This window comes from Heptranchias perlo, chromosome 11, assembly GCF_035084215.1.
Source record: "Heptranchias perlo isolate sHepPer1 chromosome 11, sHepPer1.hap1, whole genome shotgun sequence".
Classification (NCBI taxonomy): domain Eukaryota; kingdom Metazoa; phylum Chordata; class Chondrichthyes; order Hexanchiformes; family Hexanchidae; genus Heptranchias; species Heptranchias perlo.
In genome coordinates, this window is record NC_090335.1 from 29,650,866 (window position 1) to 29,670,455 (window position 19,590).

Genomic DNA, 19,590 nt, shown 5'->3' on the forward strand with positions numbered 1-19,590 from the left:
CTTTGGAGTGTTTCTGTATATGAGGATTGGAGATTTTGGAGATTGCCGTTGCAGTCTAGTCTGTTTGTTACTAATTGTGCAATTGGGCTATTCCCTCTGCTGTCATTTTGTTTGGAAGACATGCATCCTGCTTGCTTCTTGAAGCTGTTGATATATTTCTGGCACTGGTAGTTGAATGTGGGGCCCAGTTGTCCTGTATGACATTTATTTCAAAAAGCGATATCTGGTACTGGTAATAAAGCCTGGTCCAGTGTATACCCGGGGGTGTAAAGGTTTTGAAATAATAGAAAGTTCGGAGGTACTTCAGTTGATGGGATCTGTACTCTCATAATTGGTGTCACTAGACTACTAGCAGAAAGTGGTTGCTACTGAGTTAATCAACATACACTGTAACATTAACACTGTCCACCAGGCTTTAACACCAAAAGCATTTGTTTTTTTTACTTGATGTTAATTTGACATAAAATTATTACTTTATACTTAAGAGAAAAAGGGAGCAAGTAATGAGATCTTGAGGTACAAAAATGTAATGACTATTAGAATAGGTGAGAGGAAAATAAAAGGTCAGCTTTTCAATAGCAGTGAGAAGAATCAAAATAAATTACTTTTGTGCAAAGTAGTCAGAGTATAAAAGATCAGATAAGTTCTTTGTAATTTGGGTGGAAATGCCACAGGAAGAAATTAAAAATGGCAGATGTGTTAAATTAATTCTTCACTGTAGCCTTAATAGATGATGACTACATACACATTCCAACTCCAGTCAAACTGGTTCAGGAATCTCGAACATGCAAAGGTCAGTGAAACATGTGTTATGAATAAACTCAAACCATTAAATATACAGGGAAACTGTGCTGGATGATGTGCACCCAAAAATCGTCAAGAAAATTAGTGTGTAAAAAAGATGCTGGTTAATATATTCTAATCTCTCAATGTTGGACAAAATAAATATGTGGACTGACAAATAGCAGCTGTAATTTAATGCAGACAATTGCAAAGTACTGCATTTAGGATGGAAAAATAAGCAACATATGTACTCCATAAATGGTGTTGAAATAGCTAAGGATGAAGTGGAAAGAGTCCGAAGAGTCTTAGCAGACACTACACTAATCATGTCCAACCAATGCTAAACAGTGATCAGCAAAACCAATAGAATGTTGAACTACTTAGCCAAAACAGTCAGAGGAAATCGTATTCAAACTGTGCAGTGCTCTGGTCAGAACATATCTTGAGTATTGCATCCAGTTCTGATTGCCAACACACAAGGGAGACATTTAAGTGCTGAATCAATGCAGAGAAGACCCGTGAAACTGGTCCTTGGTGCTCGGGGTCTAAGATATGAGGAAAGACTGGAGAGATTTGGAATTTTCAGCCTGGAAAGGAGGTGTCTGAGAGTTGATCTTATAGTCGTGTACAAAATAGTAAATGGTATGGAAACGGTAAATCTGGAATATTACTTTAAATTAAACTATAGGAGTAAGACAAAGGGACTTCAGTTTAAACTAGTAAAGGGTAACTTTAAGACTGATATCAGGAGTTTCTTTACATAGAATTGCATGCATAGAAAGTACAGCACAGAAACCGGCCATTTGGCCCAACTGGTCCATGCCAATGTTTATGCTCCACATGGACCTCCTTCCACCCTATCAACATATCCTTCTATTCCTTTATCTAGCTTCCCCTCAACTGCATCTATGCTATTCGCCTCAACTATTCCTTGTGGTAGCAAGTTCCACATTCTTCTTCTTCATGCAGAGAGTGATCAGCACTTGAAGGCAAAATTCCTGGAATCATGTCAGAAACAATTAGATGTGGAAAAAGTTGACTGTAGGTTGCTTCTGGATGGATGAACTAACATGGGCTGAATGGTCTTCCTCATCCATAATTATATTGTGATCTTTAAAGAAACAAAGAATTTGCATTTATACAGACCCTGCTGCTGAACTGTCCCCGACCAGAGGGTCATTATGGGTTCCAGTGGGCAGGTCAAAAATCTGCAGTTAGGCCACTATTAGTTTTCTGTACTCCAACCGCCCCCAGAGGTTTGCACTTCAATCTGGACCTCCTCGCTGCCACTCTCCTTTGGCAACCAGAAGGTCCTGATCTCTTGAGGCCAGAAGCCAGTCACAGGCCACTTAAATGTCCTAGAATAGGAAATCCAGCCTGGGGCTGGATAGATGCACTTTGGGTGTGCTGCTCTTGTTTAGCGCCTGGGCAGAGGGAGCCCTGGAAAATTGGCCCTAGCAGCATTTTATACTTATGTCAAGGAACTAATCATTTTAGAATTTTCAACCTTTGTAGTGTTCCAATAGATTGTTTGAGCTTTCCAAATACATGTCTCTTCCATCTTCAGAACCATACATTGGTACCACTCGTTGCTGTAAAGGTTGCTTGAGTACTACAAAAAAGAAGAAAGATTTGCATTTATATAGTGCTTTATCGCATATCAGAACTGCCTTAAGGAGATGAAGTGAAATGATGGATAAGTGTGCAGATGTGGCAACCATTTTGTATGCGCCAAGATCCCTCAAAAAACACCAATTAGCTGTCTATTTTTTGTGGTATTGTTTGAGGGAGGAATGATGACCCAGATATAGGGAGAAATCCCTGCTTATTTTTGAATAATGACATGGGAGCTTAGAAATTCAATAGCGCTGCGCCCATTTTTCAGACGCAAAATGGGCCCCTAAGCATCCTATATGGTGGGTGCTCATTACGTGCCAGAAGTGCGTCACCCGCCACATTGGATCAGGCTGCTCTGTCGGAGTCCAGGGTGCATGCCAGAACTATTTAAAATGATGAATAAAATATTCAAGTAAGGGTTTTGCGCTTGTTGTAGGGCTTTTTTCTGATATTGGTCTGCCCAGCTGCAAACTTGCCATGTGATAAATTCATCCAGCAGCTCGTGACTTACAGTCAGAAAGGACCCTTCAGCAGCGCTATTTAAAGGGCTCATGCACTACATACAGGTTAATTGCTGGTTTGTCATTTGGGGCTGCTGGTCAACTTCTGAGTGTTTTTTGGCCTATTTTCTGACTGTGAAAATTTAATTCTGACTGTGGAGAAGATGATTTTGCTGGTGCTGAACTGTTTTCGGCTGCCTTCTAAACAGTTGTACTGGAGTTATGGGTGGCCTGGTAGGTCTGCCTTTGGGGCTGGAGGAGGAGGGGGAGTTGCAAGGAAGACAGGAGAAAGCAGGAGCAGCTTATGAGGGAGGAGAAGGGCGCTGTGCACAGGACCATACCCACAGTGGGTATTCAGGGAACACTTCTCCTCCATGAACTTCTTGAATGAACAATGTCTCAGGCTCCTCTGCTTCACAGAGGAGGCTGTCACCAAGCTATGTCACCTGCTGCAGCCACAACACGAGCCTCATATCAGGGCATGGACAGCATTGCTTGTGGCTGTCAAGGTCACCGTAGCCCTTAACTTTTATGCTACAGGCTCCTTTCAGGCTGTAGTAGGTGACCTCAGCGACATCCCCCAGCATGAGGCCTGGGAGATTTTAATTCTCGGGCCTCATTTGCATAGACCCTGTCAGTCTCCTGCCTTAACTGGGCAGGCAGGAATGGGATTTTGGGTGGTAGGAGGCCATTGCCAGGAATACGAAGGGACTGTCTTCAGAAATCAGGTAAGTGGTTGGGAGAGTATCGGGAGGGCATGGGAAGGGGAAGGGAAGCCCAGGGCAGGGGATCCTCAAGGCTTCCTGATCCTCCTCGCCTACAAGGAAATGAACACCATAAAATTAGCTCACTTTTCTGGCTTCTTCTGGCCTTGCCAGGGTGGCCTGCCCGGGAAGCCACAACAGCTTTCTCGTGCCGGCCTTGGGTTAAAATTGCAGTCAGGCGGCGATGACAACATCGGAGCCTGATCTGATATTTAAAGAAGGACTCTGCTGCCCTCTCTTTTGCTGAAAAGAACAGGTTAAAATTGTAACCCACGGGAAGGCAGTGGGATCGCTGGGGGTAAGTCGCTGCAGCCATTTTAAAATCGGCCTTTTAATGTGGATTTTTGATAGTTTAAAAGTTAATCTATTTCAAAGAATCAATGAAGTAGTACTGTGAATTTTTAGATTTTACAACATGAAATGCTTCATTTGATTAGTCTCATTATCCAGCTGCAGCAGACTACTACAGGAAGCAGGGCTGACAGTGCAGCTAACCAACTGCCAATTACATTATTAATCAGCCTGAAAAGCTGTCAAGAGAACTCTGGTTTTCATGCTAAACAACCTCCCTGTTACTATTAATGTTGATGTAAAGTGGAAAACCATTGGTGACTGTACAATGTATTCTAATTATTCTATGCTCGATGGAGATATAAGTGGGATATAAGCACTGCTTTTATAGCCATCATTCTACGTTAGGTTTAAATATTCTTGGATTGAAACTTCTTACTCTACCTAATCTCTTTTCTGAGATTACCCCATAATGTTGCAGAAATCTCTTCTGCACATGCATAGTTACAAAATCACATGGCTCCGTGCTGGCTCAAGATCAAGGGAACCGAAAATTACAGGAGAGATAGAGAAGTAAAAATAGGAGGAAGGGGTGGTCTTAATTAAGGACACAATTACAGCCATAGAAAGGAAAGTTTTTATTAATGGTGATACTCAAATAGAATCAGTCTCGGTTGAGTTAAAAAATAATAAGAGACCTATTAGAAGAATGTTATTGACCACTGAATAGTGGTAAAGAAATTGAGGATGAGAGTTGTAAATAATTTTCAGAGGTTTGCAGTAGTAACAGTTGTAATAATGGGGGACTTTAGTTACTGTAGGGAATTCCTTATTTTGTGTGATTCTTGGACACTGGCCAAATAGTCAAGCAAAGAAAGTCACCCTCGCTCACGGTAGTTTCGTTAATCAAAAGTAATTATTTAATGATGTTATCATTCATATGAGTATTCATGAAGCAAAATCAAACCATACAAATGACTTCCCTTTATAAATTCCACTATACACTTAATAATTCGCAATGTTATTATGTAATGAATTAGCAATTCATACACACCAGGCAAATCATTAATACACATACAATCTTTAAACCAAGGATTTTGCTCTTCGGGCCTGAAGGTTGATCAGCTCTTCAGAACTCGAGGTCCTCTTCTTGTGTGATGTTCAACTGCAGTGTGCGTTCCTTGTGACTGCCGGGTAGTGAAGAAAAGAAGAGACCGTTCTGCTCGCAAAGTCGTCTTTTTATATTGTTTTTATACCAATAGGACGCAGGATTGGGGAGGGTCATCCTTTTTGTCCAATCGCTCCCTGTTGCTGTGCCTCAATCATTAACATACTTCAGTGATTGACAGTTTAAGCTTTGATCATGTGACTGGAGACCCTTTGACGTAGAAAAGACCACGTGCTTGAACAATGGGTTGTAAAAGGCCCCTTTACTGTCTCTGTTTATGGCCTTTCATGTAGAGATAGCCCCTTACATTTCTATGCCCAGACATTCTTAATGGTCCTTGTGTCTCCAATTTTGATTGCTTCAATGGCTTCAAATCCATTCCTTATACCATTTGACCACATGCTGGATGCAGTATTATTTGATGTTTTACAAATCCTAGTTCTTTTGAACAGATTACCAGATAGGAATGAGAGGCCCATGCTTTTTTTCACACCCATTATTGCTTTCCTGATCCAAAGCCTTTGATGTATGTCCTTGTTGCCTTTTCTTACATTCCTCCTGCTGTGTTAAAAAGCTTGTGCTTCCAAAAGCCTATGTGTTTTGAAAGCCTGACAATGCTTTAAGCCCAATATTATCCATCTAGCTTATTTATTTAATAATGTAGATATCAATTCGCAGTACAATGTCTTCAATCCCGAACCTCATACTTCTCCAATGCCGTCAGCGTCAGTGAGGGAAAAACAGGATTTGCAAGAACACAGTTTACCACATTACTGTGTTTGCAGGTTTTCAAATGTCTTTGCTTAAAAGGGGTACAGTTAACCCTTTCCTTCAAATATCTTTTGTTAAAGGGGTTTTGAACCCCACACTATCCTAAGACCACCTGGCATGAGCCAAAGGTTGTCAAAATGGAAAGCAGTTTCTAGAATGCATCAAGTACTGTTTCCTTAATCAGTATGTTACATGTCCAACAAAGAAGGATGCAATGGTAGATCTGATTCTGGGTAACGCATTGGTGCACAGTTCTGGTCGCTGCAGTACAAAAAGGATATTTCAGCTATTAAAAGGATACAGAAGGGAACAACCAGCATGATTGAGGGGATGGAGGGATTGGATTATGAGGAGTGACTATGTAAATTGGGCATGTTCTCACTGGAAAAGAGAAGGTTGAGAGGTGATATGATTGCTGTTTTAAGGATTCTATTGGGACGAGATAATGTAGAACATTACAAGCTATTTCACCCTGTTCAGAACAATAGAACTAGAGAACATGGGCTGCATTTGAAGGGGGGTAAATTCAAAATTAATCTGCAGAAACAATTCAGTGAGTGAGTGGTCAGTCTATGGAACATGCTCCCAAGGGTGATGGTGGAAGCAGCTAATATTGACTCATTCAGATACAAATTAGATAGGAACATAGGAACAGGAGTAGGCCGTTCAGTCCCTTGAGCCTGTTCTGCCATTCAATTGGATTGTGGCTGATCTATATCTTAAGTCCATTTACCTGCCTTTGTTCCATATCCCTTAATAACCTGGCCTAACAAAAATCTATCAGTCTTAGTTTTTAAATTTGCAATTGACCTAGCCTCAACAGCTTTTTATGAGAGAGAGTTCCAGACGTACACTACCCTTTGCATGAAGGTGCTTCCTGACTTCACCTTTGAATGGCCTAGCTCTAATTTCAAGGTTATGCTGCATTGTTCTGGGCTCCTCCACCAGAGGAAATGGTTTCTCTCTATCTACCCTATCAAATCCTTTAATCAGCTTAAAGATAGATTTCTTTCAGAAAATAAAATTTTGGGGTTCAATATATGAGTAATTTGAGACAAGACATATGGAAAGTGTAGCATGCTTGGGAGGAATAGGTGACTTTGGACCTATGGTTCCCAAAGAACGCCACCACTGAGGTTTCCCTCGTGTCATTTCTGGGTCTGTTTTAGACTAATTGATAGAGATTGATTGCTATGATTAGTCTCAACAACTCCATTATTGTTGTATCATGTGGCTACCAGGATGGAAAAAGGCAAACTAAATGGACCGTGGTCTTTTTTAGTTTAGCCATTCCTATGTTCCTGATGCAGCAGAACAAGGTAGTGATTTGAAGGGAAGGAAACACTTAGGGAAATAGTGAACATTATCTAATTATATAAAGAAAATGAGAAGTCCTAATTTCAGTAGGATGAAAGTTGGTACTTTCTTAAATGCAGTGTCATCTGCAGCCAGCTCCCTCTGCTGGCCAGATGATTGTTAGCACCTGAAAGCATGGAAACAGATAAAAAAAAACAGCTGAACACTGCCTGTGAGCAGCCAACTGAACAGTCCACCTGGAAACTGATTGTCAGCTAAGCAGTTTCCCTTCAGAATCCAAACATTAAAGTTGTAAGAGCTAAAAGCCATTTACAAAATGTTGCATTTCTCTCCTTAATATTAAATGAGTAAGTAATCTTTTCACAATGGCATAAGATGCTTGAGATTCAATGCCAATTAACACTTGAAACTTTCAATTGTTCTTAGCCCTAACAAGTTGCTCTTGCGAGGACTACTGTAGCCAGCATGTCTGGTCTCTAAGCTCATGCCTCTTCCTTTGAGAAATACCTTGGGCCATGAACCACTCATCTGCTGTCTCCAGCAATGAAGAATCCAACTAAAAATTCAACACAGACAAAAATCCACTTTTATCACAGTGCAACGTAAGAAATTTAAGATGAAAACTAAGCCACATGGTATTAATGGGAATGGGGCTACATGGTTAGAGAGATAGGTGGAGGATAAAAATAAATAAAAGTTGCGTAAATGGATATTTTTAGGACTGGTGGGATGTAGATAGTGGTGTGTTCCAGAGATCCATGCTGTTTTATTTTGTTTTGTATTGATATAAATGATTTGGACAGAAACACAGGAGGAGTAACATTGAAGTTTATAGATGATACCAATTTAGGGATGTGGAAATTGTGTGAGAAATGCTGAAAATTACAGCAGGAAATAAGCAGGTTAATGACATAGACAGAAAAAGTGACAGATGCAGTTAAATGCAGAGAAATGTAAAGTAAGTACATTTTGTTTTTTTAAAAAAAAAACAATGAATGGGGAGTATACCATAAATGGAAAGATTTTTAACAGTGTGGCGAAACAGAGAGAGGCAACTTAGGGTGAGATTTAAAGATGGGAGTTCAGGTAAAGGGCGATAAAAAGGCAAATAGAATTCTAGGTTTTATACACTGAATAAAAAAGAAAGGAATTGATGTTGAATTTGTATAAGACATTGGCTAGACCACAATTGGAGTGCAAATTTCCCCGCTGTTTTGGTGCATTAACAGTGCATAATCGCCACAGGAAATTTTTTTCAAGCAGGTATATCAGGCAGAAGCCGTTTCTCCCTTATTTCTGCCAGTAAGCTGGTTCCGTTGAGTTCCCTCGCGCTTTTTGAACCTTCTCATGATCCGCCCACTGAGTCCTGACTGACCTCATTTGCATATGTCAAAATGAGGCCCAGCAGCGCAGTAGCTGTGAATTTCCTGGTTTTACACTACTAATACACTCTGGGTAACTTAAACTGAGATTTATGAGGGACAGCAGCTGCCCAGATCAGCTGATAAAGGTGGGTGAGGAGATTCTGACACAGAAAAATCTGGTGATTTTGATGGGGTCTAGGCAAGGGGAGTGGCTTGGACTCCAAAGAAAGGGTGGGTGTTTTTTTTTAATTGTTGGATCAGCCCACAATGTTGGATGAGCACTGGATTTTCCAGCTGCATGGGATAGACAGGCGCCTGAGATGTGCCTGCAGCTGGCCCCATGCAAATTAGATGCCCTCCCACTGACCCTGCAAACTCTGGTGGAGTCAGAGCTGGAGGGTGCTGGTGGGTGCAATTTTCAAGGCCCTAAATTTTTAAGTGTTGGGAGAGACCTCTGCCCATGCCTGTATCTCAGGCAAGCACAAAGCATCTCCTGGGCAAGATTGTTACAGTTCCAGACAGGTATGAGCTAAGCTTTGTAAATGTTGATCTGCTTGGCTGGAACCCAAACTGCAGTTACCAGTATCAGACTGGTAGTGCACAGCCAGCTGCTCTGCTTGTCACAGCAATGTGTTTTAGACCCAACCTCAGAAGAACATACCCAGCTGCACCATTGTTTTTTCAGTTTTCGACATTAGCCATTATGTGGCCTCCTGGGAGTGATTGCCAGTTCATGGTGAATTAGAGACAGTTATGTGGTGAAGATCCGTGTCCATTAGGAACTAGATTGACAATGTCCAAACTCACTTCACGTAGGGCCAGCAGACAAAGGAAACTTTCATCCCATTAGTCTGGCTAAATTTGAACCCAGGTCATGGAGGTGAAAGACCAGTGTCTAACCCACTGTGCCATCAACTATCCCTTGTTCTGCAATTTCTATGCCGAAAATTGCTGGGATAGATCTAGCTTTTTCTGTAATTTTTTAGATTCTCTTGGCATATTCCCTTTTAAGAAATTACTGCTGCTTTCCATTGACATGAATCTGATGCACTTAAACATGGCAGGGAACCTGAGAGAAGATGATAGGAGACTGGTGACAGCAACTTTTAAGAGCTTGAGACATAGGCAGATTACTTACAGCGGTTAGGATCCATTTTTATATAACTGTTCACCTAATAACGCCTCATTAGGATTCATACATGCTCACTGTCAGCATTTCACTGTCAGCATCTCTAGGCTTGTGTTTGCTTGTCAACGTTTTATGATAAAAATCAATGCAGGATTTAAACTGCCCATGTGACCTGCCTGCTTTTTTGAGATTGTCCTAGAATACTGCAGAAACTCCTCTACGCATGTGTAGCTAAGCTATTTAGTGGCTCACATGCTGGGTTGTGTTGAAATGACACCCAGCAGCGTGTGAGTATTTAAACTACAGGGGCAGATATACTGCAGAGATGGATCATGTATATTTTACTGGAGAGACTAAATGTTGGCCACTGTCACCCATCCTATTCGATGTCTTCAATGATATGTGGGATGGCAATGTAAGGGACGGCCTTGGAATATCTGTTTTGCACATTGCTGGAAGAATTGCAGCACTCCTTTTCTCAGGTATTATTGTGTTATTTTGCAGACTCATCTGGGGATCTGGTAAACTTTATTTACCATCTTGAACATTGGGATAACCAGTAGGATATGATGATTGGTGCCTCTAAGTATGCTGGTTTTATACAGCTCAGGTGGGATTGTAAAGATATTGATTGGAAGACACAAGAGCCATCTATCCCACTTGTCGAATCATTATGGTATCTGGTGGTCCTAGTGGATGCCAACTTGAGCTTGAACACAAACCTTCTGGACTATGCTAGGAAAAGGCGAAGGCACTTACTTCAATGACAACAAAGCCCCAATCTAAATTAAGTTTATGGCATATAGGGTACATGCTCTATATGGGCTATTTGTTATTTTTATTTCACCTTATTTTTTAAAAACTTGTTCCCTTGATGTGGGCAATGCTAGCACAGTTACTTTGTATTGTCTATTCCTAGTTGCCCCAAATTGGTGGTGGTCGGCCCTTTCCTTATGCTGATGGTGCTCCCAAAATGGTGTTAGGTATGGAATTCTAGGATTTTGACCCAGCAATGATGAAGGAACAGCGGTATATATCCAAGTCAAGGGAAATCTGCAGATGATGATGTTCCCATAATCTTGCTGCTTTGATGAGTTGCTGCAGTGCATCCTGAAGATAGTACATACTGCAGCCTATGTGCACCGATGATGTACCAATCGTGGCACCCATCACTGACTCCTTACGAGCAGCAACCCATCTGCCCCACCCTCATTTCACTCACTGACCTTCACATCCAGCATGCCCACTGGGAGTTAACCTCACCAAACTACCCACTTGGATTCTGCAAACAGATTAGCTATCATTGCCTCTCTGTTCATTTCCCTCCAGTGTGTCCATTCACTTGAGAACAGGGCCCTTGCCATCCACGACCTTTAGATGGATGATTGCATTGATATCCTGGCCTTGACTGAAACTTGGCTCATGGATGGCAACACTATTGCAGGATCATTTTTATTTATGACAAGATGTTCTATATATTCCTTAGAATGAATAAGGTTCTTAGAACATTAAGGTCAATAAATTCATTTATTTATTGTGTAAATGGTACATCTCTACCATCCTGGTCACTTCCCCTGGCATAACCACCATTTTCACTTCCTCAGGTCCAAGGTGCACACTTGAGCATATCTATCGCACAACTGGTTTAGCCATCTATCACCAGTTCTGGTTGGACCACATCAAGCACTATCAGGCCTCATTCTTCTCTGCCAAAATCGCCCAGTACTCCAGGATCATCTTAGAGAGCAAAGATAATCCTGGCTTCTTTTCTGTTCCACCAAGCATCTCCTTAAACCCCTCTTCAACAAGTGCGAGGAGCTTATGGACTTTTTTGTCACTAAGATTGAGACCATCTGTTCAGTTGTTTTCCTCTGTTCCCTGTGCCCACCAAGCCAAACATCCTCCCTGCTCTAGCCCTCTACCCATGTCTTTCTCCAGTTTATCTCCGATCTCCCTCATGCTCCATCCCAGCGAATCTTATTCATGAGACCCACCTCCCAGTACTCCCACAGTGCCTTGACTCTCCCATGGGGTTGTGGCTCATCACTTCCATTCATCTGTGGGATAGTTGACTGCAGAAGATGAGTGACGCTTTCAAAGCCCCTATCGATGTGTTCACCCAATCTCTTTGAGGGCGATGTCTGCCTCTCCAAGGCAGAGGACAGGTTTAAGCACACAGCCTGCATGACAGCCGTTTGAGCTTCCACCAAAGCTGCAAAGTTTGTGAACATTGACTTCTGTTGTGAAGTCAGATTTCTGTGCTGGTGATTGAGAGTGAAAGCCCAGCTGCAGTGTCACTGAAGGTGGTTACATTTTCCAAGGCAGAGTGCAGAGATAACACCACACAGGCTGGAAGTGAACTCTTCTATACTGTCAACCATGGTGGTGAAACTCCTTGGCAGGCCTTCCAACACCTGATATAACCGCTTGTGTCCTCATTCCTGTCCTCCTCAACAAAACTGGAAGAGGATCTCGCCCTCTGATGAGCTGTCTCCTGGTCTGTCCCTACCACCAATGCCTCCAGCTCACTAGTGCTGGGTGTATCACCACTCTAACTCACTCTCTAACCCAGCTGGGGTGCCAATCTCTGTGCTGGTGCTTGAGAGTGATGTAATGCATGATGGTAGCGCCTTAGAAGGATTCTCCTCGTCTGAGGTGTCTTCTTCTGCGGGCTGTGTCTACTGAGAAGGACCTAGAGGAAAGAGAAAAACTACAAGAATTAGAGGCTGAACAGTAATAGCTTACAATGCAGCTTGATATAGTCAAGCTACCTGATAATGTGTTTTTCTGAAGTTCATGAGGGGGGGGGGAAGTAACAATCAGAGACACTGTTCAGAGAAGCCCTGGCCTCGAAATATCCCATTCTGGCAGCTGTGGAGGGGTCACTGATTTGCAGCGCTTGCTGCTCCAGCTTGGAGAGGTTCATGATATTGGCTGGTCCTCCCCTAATCCAATGGTGGAAAAGTGGAAGAATCTACAACCTGCATCTGTAATACAATGCAGGAGGTATAGCATGATGTGAGGAACACCCCAATGGCATTCCTGGAGATCAATGCAGCTTCATGATGTCAGGAGGAGGCTCTAAGGCCAGTTGTTGCTTCTGAACTGGCAGCAATGAAAGCTTCCATAGATGGCCTGAAGTGTACCCTAGCTTCAGGCTTTCAGGACTTAATTGGGACTATTCAAGTTGCTCTTGCGTAGACAATTAGGATAACCGAACCCAGGCCCAGCAGTAGTGGGCTTCAAGGAGTGGGTGCAAATGTCGCTGCTTTTCGTGCAATGATAATCCGTCAGCATCAGTGCAGTGAGTTCATGATCTGGGCCTGATAGGCATTGGATACACAAATAACAGTGCACTGCAAGTAGGTGTGGAGGAGAATCCAGCCCTCGATCTCATGAGTTCCACTTCTGAGTGAGGTGATTGGCCCATGTTTTTTTTTGTTACTTGTCCTCAGGATGTGGGTGGCACTGGCAAGGCTGCATTTATTGTTCATCCCTCATTGCTGTAAGAAGGTGGTCATGGATTGCCTTTTTGAACCATTATTGTCCTTGTGCTGATGATGCTTCCATGGTGGTGCTGGGTCAGAAATTCCAGGATATTGACCCAGCAATGATGAAGGAATTACAGAATATGTCCAAGTCAGGATGTTGTGTGACTTTGAGAAGAACTTGGAGGTGATGGTGTTCCTATCATATTGCTGCTCTTGCCCTTCTTGGTAGTAGAGGCCATGGGATCAGGAGGTGCTGTCAAAGTAAGCTTGGTGAGTTGCTGTAGTGCATCTTGTATATAGTACATACTGCAGCTATTGTGTTCTGATGATGTAGGGGGTGGATATTGAGTTCAGAGGCAGGGGCGCCTATCAAGATCAATGCTCTTTCATGAATGGTGTTATGCATCTTAAGTCTTGTTGCAGCTATAGAAGGTGGAGGGAGATTTGAAGTTGACGAGGTGAGCCATTCATCACAGATTACCCAGCCCCTGCCCTGCTCTTGTAGCCTCAGTGTTGATATGGCTGGTTGGGTTAGCCCTCTGGTCAATGGCCAGCATTGGTTTTAACTCATTTTCTTCAGGTTTCAATAAGTGCTACTTTGTAAAGATATGTATATCTAACTAAACCACCAGAATATCATTGCATTGATCAGATTTTTTCAGCTTTGAAATATTGCTATTTCTAAACAGTTTGTAGATGTCTACAAATTGTTATAGTGGATATAGTTTTCAGGAGTTACCCCTCTCAATGTCCAATCTCCTTCTTCCATTTTGTCAGAAATATATGACACCAGACTTATGACATTCTGGACACAGTAATAACCTGAGAGGAAGATAGGGTGTAATTAGTGATGGTGGGAAATATTAGGTAGTTTAAATATTTCAGCAAATATTTGGCAAAAAATGGCAAATAGAAAGCACAATTTGAAAAAAAATGTCTTTTGGTATAGGAAAGCCAAATGAGTGTGTACAGGGAAAACATGTGGGTTTATATCTGAAGAGTGTAAATGTCCTATCAACCAATCAAAAAAAGTTCAACATTTGTTTCACTAATCTCTGAGCAGATACTTGAGAAAGTCCTTTTAGTCAAGTCCCAAAATCATTTAGCCACAATGTTATTCTTCAAAATCCTTTCTCATTTTATTCCTCTTTTCTGAATTTAGAAATTTCAGCGATTGACTCCTCAGTACTTTTGCCATTTCTTCTCCTGCTATGAGTATTCTTCATTTATTCCCTCACTGCATTACATATTCTTCACAGTTGGTCAATACCATGCATTATTTCTTTCTTTCTTTACTTCTAGCCCATTCCTGCTGCATTTATTCATTTATTTATTTCCTCCCAGCCTGCTTATGTTGCATTATTTGTCTTCCATACCATCTTGTTCACACTGCAATTTTTAGTTCCTTCCCGGTGACTCACTCCAGCTACGTTATTTACTTATTTCCCGTTACCTCATAATTATTTTTTCCAGCAAGCCTACAACACCAGCCATGCCACATGTAACATCTCAATCCACACAACTTCATGACCAAAGTGGTGAAAGATGCATCTTCCAACAATACTTTAACTGCTACATACAATTAGTTCTCTGGTCCCTGAATCCCCTTATACTGAACTGCCTGTGCCCAGGCTCTAACCATGGATTGTAATTTTCTAGAATGTGTGTTTGCCAAGGTTTACTGGTATATGTTTATGTTAAGAGATTAAATAGTTTTAGCAAGACCAAGCTTATTTTTAGCTCACAACAGCTGAATCTTCCTTTGTTAATAACTCCTCCTGCTTTGGATTAATAAAACCAAAATATAAGGTACAATATAAAGTATTTATTGCCGACCTTACTGAAAAATGTGTGTCTCATTTAGGGCATATGTATAAAATGAGTAAGTGAATAACTCTCTTGCTGAGTCATGCCCTATAAAAATAACTTTCAGTATTCCATTTGTCATGGAATGAATTTTAAAGCATCCTATGAAATGACTTGTAAGGGTCACAGTCTTGTGCATTTCTTGTTGGGTTACCTTAATACCAATTGCAAAATAGGACAACTTTAATTATAAATTTGGAGCTATGTTCCAAAGATTTAAATTTAGTTTTTGGGAAGTCTAAGATCTTCAACTAAAAACTTTAATGAAGGCAATAAAAGAGACAAAAGACAATTGAATTGATAAATTTAATTGTTGTGAAATACAAACCTGATATTTAAAATGCCCCCAAATCACCATTAAAACAACGTAAACCTGTGAGTACGCAGGTTCACAAACTTTATTTAAACCACACTAGTTAAAACAAAGTTTAAAAGAACAGTAACTTCTCATTTCATTATAGAGCACGCAATTGTGCTGTTTAGGAGGTCAATTTTCGAGTTGAGTCTCATCGCTTTTTTCTTTCCAGACATTTTTGCTGCTGTAGTCAATGCTGTTAGTGATAACTGTAACCCGACACTAATGACAGGGGATTAAGAAGTCAAGGTAATCGCAATTTAATGAGGTGCGAACAGCTGAATGAACAGCTGAGTCTGCCTGAAATAATCGGAACGTTTAATACGTTGTAAGCGGTCCCTTCGTCATTGACACTTGTGCGTTTGGCAAATGGCTAACATTAATTGCTCAGTATAAACGGCTGCCCGCAATCACCATGGGTGGTATAAGTGGTGGGGACAGTACTTTTTTTTTCCTTTTAACTCTCGTTTGGACATTTGAAATTTCAGTTTTTGAGAAAAAATGTTGATTTAACTTCTTTGGTCCTATTTTCCAAAAGCTGGAATTAATTTTTCAATATGTTCCTATTCAATAAACTGACTAACACAAGTTGACCTGGAGTTCAAAATTTACTTCTCAATTTTAGAACATTATTTATGTAAATATGTAAAGGACAAGGAAATCGACCTCATCACTATTATTTCAACTCTCCCAGTTTGAATGTTCCTAAATACTGCGGCCCTGAATTTCTTCTTTGGTTGCAGCATGGAAATGCCATAATCTGTGTAGGACGGGGTGGAATTTGGGGAAGGACTTGATTATGCTGAGTCCTTGCCCCTTTTTCTGCCTATCAAAATTTCTGCTGGATTTGGGGTCAGTGGACGCATTATGACACCATACAAATGAGAGAAATAGATTATACGAAGTATTTCTGGTCATTTGTGTCTTAGCAATTTTGGGTGCACTGAAAACCCATGTGCCTCTGGTGTCTAGCGTTGCTAAGGGCCTCAGGTGGATTGAACATTTGAAAGGACGATTTAGGCAATGTAATCAATTGCATCATTCAAACCATCACAGGTAGAAAGTTTGCATTTAAAATTTATTTTCAATGACATTCTTATGGCTCCATATGCCCACTCATTATGCCCACTTCCCACCTGAGGCAGATAGCCGGTTGGTGGCACCTGACCCCAGGAAGCTTGCTGGGGTCAGGGTGCAAACAATGACCTGGCTGAAGTCCCCATCGCACCTCCACTGACTGAGTGAGACCACAGGAAATTCAGCCCTTTGTCTTTCCTACTCTACCTAGTAGGTTATTCCAAACATTTATTATTTCTGATATCTGTTCTATGTTTGTTTTTCATTATCTTAAACTTATGACCTCTGGCCTAGTTCTTGCCTAATTTTAAAGTAATATTCAGAATTTACCTAATCTATACCATAAATTCACATTATTCAGTGAGGTCCCACCTTAACCATTTTCTCCCTGAACCACAGCAATTGGGCTTTTTTAACCCCAGGAATGCAGAAGGATAAAAGCCAAAAAAAAAATGCTGTCACATTTCAGGATTTTGATATTTTTTTTCTTCATCAAAAAGATTTAATTATGTGTAAATGTGTTTTAAAACAATGAATTTGCACAGGTTTTTAAAAAAGGCTACAAGCTACAGGCATTGAAGATGTGTATTATGTGGAATGCCATATCTCACAGTCCATATGAAACATAGAAAAACGGTGGACAGATGGTATATCAAGCCTGGCCCATATCATCATGGTACAACTGAGCATCATGACTTTCATTGATGGCCCCTCCCATCCCCCCCCAACACACACCTACCAGTGGCCACACTATCTCCTGGGAGAAGCAGAACACCAGAGAAAAAACTCTTATCCAATTTAGGGAAAGGAAATCTGGGAAATTCCTCTCCTGCTCCCAAAGGTGATCAAAACAAGATCCAGGAGACCAGTCACCATGAGACACATTGCTCAATGCCCCACACATTTTTTGTAAGCTGCAATATTATCCATAGCTAGGAACTCATTAGCTCCCTTTTGAAGGCTTGCAGCAAATCTGTATGCAATGCACGAGTAGATGACCCGCTGCAAAAAGAAGAACCTCTTGACATCTAATCTGGTTCTGTGCTTATGAAACTGATACGCATGTGTCATAGTCCTCCCTAACCTATCTAACTGAATTAATCTATCTATGTGAACAAAGTCTAATACCATCATTATTTTAAAGACCTCAATCATATCTCTCGCACTTTACACTTTTATGAAGTAAAAAGACCCAGCTCTCCAATTCTATCATGGTAACTAAGATCTTTAAGCAAGGTATGAGTCTAGTGGCTCTCCTCTGAATCTTTTTGAGGGCCTCTATATCGCCCACTTTGAGAAGATCAAAACTGGATGCAATATTCTAGATGAAATCTTTTATAAGGATATGTAGTGTTTTTTTGTTTTGTATTGGATTGTCCTAACAATATATCTTAATATTCTATATTCAAAGCCTCATGATACTGATCGTGACCCTTAAGAGATTCATCTACTATAACATCTAGGACTCTTTCCTGCTCAACAGTCTTATGCTCTGGCACCTGCATGGTATACACATGCTTGGCATTAGCCTATCCATAACACAACATTTGTCTGTATTAAATGACATCTGCCAGACGTAGCCCTATTCCCCCATCGCATGTAGATCTGTTGTTAATGGTTTTCTCAGCTAAGGTCCCAACACTCACAATTTTTTGTATCATCTGTGAACTTGTGGATGGTTCACTCAACGCCTTTGTCCAAATCATTAATAAAGATTGTAAAAGCAACAGTCCCAACACCGATCCTTGCGAGACTCCACTAGTAATCAGTCCCCATGCAGAACCATTGCCATTAATAACAACCTTCGGTCTACACAAACGCAACCAACGTTTTGTACAACCCAAGATTTGTCCACCAATCCCATAGGACTTTATATTAGTAAGTAGTCTATTGTTTGGCATCTTGTCAAAAGATTTTTGAAAGTCCAGGTGTACAATGTTAACCAGTCTACCTCCATCCAACATCCTAGTAACTTCCTCAAAAAATTCAACTAGGTTGGTGAGACATGACCTTTTTCAGAGGCCATGTTGAGAGACTCATTTTTAAAATTATTATTTATTCTCAGGAATGTGTGCACCTCTGGCAAGGCTGACATTTATTGCCCATCCCTAGTTGCCGTAAGAAGCTGGTGGTGGGCCTTTTTCTTGAACCACTAAGTAGCGGTTTGATTCAACTGAGTGGCTTGCTAGTCCACTTCAAAGGGCAGTTAAGAGTCAACCACATTGATTTGGGACTACACGCTGCAATATTGGTAACTGAACATCATCTACTGGACTATTTTTTAAATTCATTCTTGAGATATGGGCGTTGCTAGCAAGATCAGCATTTATTGCCCATACCTAGTTGTCCTTGAAAAGGTGGTGTTGAGCCACCTTCTTGAACTGCTGCAGTCCATGTGGTGAAGGTACTCCCACAGTGGTGCTAGGTAGGGAGTTCCAGGATTTTGACTCAGCGTACCTCACAGACAAGAAAAGAGCCCTGTGCAGATCAATTAAGCGAATTACAAGTTCTAACAAGAAATTGGAGAAATCAGGAAAAATGAGCTTTGTAGATCGCTCACCTGGGAATTTACAACTTCTGCTATAGTCAGTTCTAATGTGAAAGATGTATTTAGAATTAAATAGCACTTTAACTATGATTCATCTAGCAGAAATGTCTTGTATATAGTTAAGAATCTTCTGTAAATCTTTTTTGTCTGGCTGCCTTATCTTTCTTGACAAATGTGGCACCATTGATGATATCAGTCAAGACCCTATTATAATTTACATGAAAAAACAGGGAAGAAAAAATTCATAAGCACAGAAAATATTACCAAGAATAAGCAGTCAATTATTTTTCTTAGCATATAGGGAATTGAATGAACAGTTTTAATATGAAGTGATTACAATAAAAATAATTATAGGGCAGAATACCTTGAAAATTGCATGTGCAAATGTTCTGGAAAGTCATTGAAGCTCTTATCAGCGCTGAGTTGATTTTCATTTTATCCCTTTACAATGACAGTACACAGTATGAGCTGCATTTATTCTTGGTTTTGAATTCTGTGCATAACGAGTCTAGGAGATTTTCGATGAAATTCACATTGATTTTACTTTAT

The 19,590-nt window shown here is 40.9% G+C and overlaps 1 protein-coding gene across 1 annotated transcript in view; it reads left to right on the plus strand.

The window, feature by feature from the left end:
* Positions 1-19,590, plus strand: part of LOC137327209 (cilia- and flagella-associated protein 47-like) — a 602,936-nt gene that overhangs the window by 270,161 nt on the left and 313,185 nt on the right. The gene's annotated exons all lie outside the window — the stretch shown is intronic.